General features: G+C 42.3%; 1 long non-coding RNA gene across 1 annotated transcript in view; it reads right to left on the reverse strand.

Moving 5' to 3' along the window:
- Nucleotides 1-2,934, reverse strand: part of LOC116673065 (uncharacterized) — a 75,995-nt gene that overhangs the window by 58,699 nt on the left and 14,362 nt on the right. Inside the window, exon 2 of the long non-coding RNA XR_004327732.1 lies at nucleotides 1,935-2,064. This is a non-coding gene — a long non-coding RNA (uncharacterized LOC116673065). The remainder of the gene's footprint in view (nucleotides 1-1,934; nucleotides 2,065-2,934) is intronic.

A 2,934-nucleotide genomic window follows, 5' to 3' on the forward strand; every position in this document is an offset into this window, starting at 1 on the left:
CACAAGGAGGCCAAAGACGAAAGCTAACTCAAACAAAAACCCCAAACCACAACATGTGCATTTTGCTGACTTTAGAAGTCTTAGATTAACATTGTTAATCTACATGTTATTTTGGGCTACAATGAGTAAAGATAGTAATATATTTAATAGTTTTGATAACTGAAGATCATAATCAATCTATAGCTGTTTGTGGCCATTTTACCTCGGGCCCGTAGGAAGTTACTTACCTGCATGAGTAGCCGCAACTTGGGTATGTGATGAGACTATGTCACGGCAGGTGTATTGTTAAGGACCCAAGGAAGCGCAGTGTTGAAGTTGAAGAGACGGGCAATTCCCAGGAAAGCTGCGGGCCAAGCAGTTGGCCCGTTCCGAACCGGCATGTTCGGAACTGATTCAAAAAAAGACTATGTTGTGCACATCCATGTAGTCACTTGTGCAGGACAAAAACGGGAATGTTCAAAGAAAACCAAGTCAGCTTATTGCTCCGGAAATTTGCTTTAATAGTGCAAATAAGGCACATAAAGTTTCGGCTCAGCACTTGGCCTTCCTCGGGTGTTTTGAGCTGAGACTGCACTAGTAGTTTGAATGTAGTGGAAGACCTACCTACTGTGACTCTACAAGTATCTAATCTACAAACAATACTAAAGGAAGCAAAGGTCTTGAGTTGATAATCCAATTCTGATTTGCCTCACTAAACTGCCTTCAAAATTGGCATGAACGTTTAACTGTTTTTCCTGCCTCTCTCGGCTAAATAACCCTTAGAAACTGATGTCATAAAAATAGAAAATAGGACGATAAAGGATTGCTGCAGTTTAAGCCTCGGTAGACACAGTGCCTCTTATTCGTCAGCACAAAGAAGTACATAAGCTTCCCTGAATAATGATTTAAACAAGGATATCATAAACTAAGGCTGCATTAGGATTTAATGAGGCCAGAAATATAGAAGGAAATAATAAACAACCTGGTATCCTCTAAATGTGTACAAAGAAGCAAATAATGAATAAATTCATCTGAATGCTATGCATGTAGTAATACGAATGTGATATTTTGTTTATCCCCTCAGGGAAAACGGTTAATGATACGCTAACACACAAACCACAGAATGGATTTTTTGCCAACACCGATTCTTCACTGATCTTCATTCTCACCGGAGAAGTGGGTAGTGATCAAAAGAGCAAAAAATGTATTGGTATGTGCATTATCACACCCTCACACCCTGCATTCTTTCCAGATCTTCTGTGCCAAATGCAGATTTTGCCAAAATTGCAAAGCCTTTACTTACCTAGGTTAATGCTCCAGTGTAAGCAAGCATGTGCCTTGCTGAAGTGTCCTTAAGTAAGACACTAAAGATCAAATAAAACATGTCTTCTTGTGAAGCCTCTTGTTTTTTTATATTAGTGAATGGGTTTCCAGGAGAAGAACTTTCAAATTAAATTTAAATTGGAGAGACTTACGAGTGCTTGCACTAAAATATTCTTCCTACTGCACCAAGAGCTCAGACTGTCTGTTAAACTTCAGACTTAGCAGGGCTCGTCTGACAGTGGAGAGCAGGTGGATTTTAAACCTTTCCATAACCCTGTCAATGAGCAACTTGAAGTCATTGTGTGTGGTTGTGAGAGAGAGAGAAAAGATGAGAGAGCGATGGGATGAGAAGGAGGAGAGAGGAGAGGAGAGAGGAGAGAGAACAGAGAGCAGGAGAGATGAGAGAGGGAGAGGGGGAAGTGAGGGAGAAAGGAGGAGAGGAGAGGAGAGACGAGAGAGAGAGAGAGAGAGAGAGAGAGAGAGAGAGAGAGAGAGTGTGTGTGTGTGTGGTGTGTGTGTGTGTTGTGTGTGTGGGGGTGTGTGTGTGTGTGTGTGTTTGTGTGTGTGTGTGTGTGTGTGTGTGTGTGTGTGCAGTAGTTCCCATGTGCCAAGTGTGTGAGTGCATGACTCACCTCCAGTGATGGTCTGGGATTGCAAAAAAAGAAAGACGGGGTTGGGGGTTAATCTGAGGTTGGTACAGTTCATCAGTTTCCTGAAGTGATGTGTGGCAGCAGCAGGAGCAGGCAGGTAGAGCCTGGAGAGCTGAATACAGAACTGCAGCATCAACAACACAGACTAATAGCTATCCACGCAAAACGGTAAACCAAAACATAAGGCTTTTCTGACAGTTGGAGGCGTCATTAATGTTGTACTAGCTACTTTGTTTCCATATAAAAAAAAGGAAAAACAGCAGCCAGTTAGCCGTGTTTCCTCAGCTACCTCAGCCCTCTGCAAATAAGAACATGGCAGGAAAGCTATATTAATGATTTAACAGTCATGCATGCTATCAGTAATGCCAGTCTCCAAGATGTGGACTATAATATGGAAAAACTGCATTGTTTATTCTGTGTGTTTAATTTAGCAGTTTTTTTGCCCAGAGAGTGTGACAGTGGTACAAACAGACAGTGGACTCAAATGCAAAAAACACCAGTGGGGGAAGTGGGCAGGTAATGTAATCGGTGTTTGCCGGGCCACCGTGTAACACTGGAAACACCAACTACGGCGGCAAGCTTACTGCAAATCTGATCATATTCCCATCAGCCTCAGCTGTATTTTTTTTCCCAATTAGCAAATGTTTGATATTCTAATGCACTAAACATTACACAGTACACATTAAACCTGCTAAATATCAACATGTGAGCGTGAACGCAGGTGAGTAAGCATTGGGTGGAAAGGCGATACCCGCTAGTTAGACCATAGACAGTCTATGGGTTGTCATAGCCTGGAAATCCAAACCCTTAATCTTTCGGATTTGGGTCGAGTAATGAAAAGTGTGCATTTGAAAATCTCACTGCACGCAACTGGATAACACTACGACCTATCACAACAACACACAGTGTGACATATCCAGAGCCCCAGACGCTACCAGCGGAGCTAACTGGTAGATTAAACTGTTGTCATCTGTTTAGCTCG

Source organism: Etheostoma spectabile, chromosome 23 (genome assembly GCF_008692095.1).
Source record: "Etheostoma spectabile isolate EspeVRDwgs_2016 chromosome 23, UIUC_Espe_1.0, whole genome shotgun sequence".
NCBI lineage: Eukaryota > Metazoa > Chordata > Actinopteri > Perciformes > Percidae > Etheostoma > Etheostoma spectabile.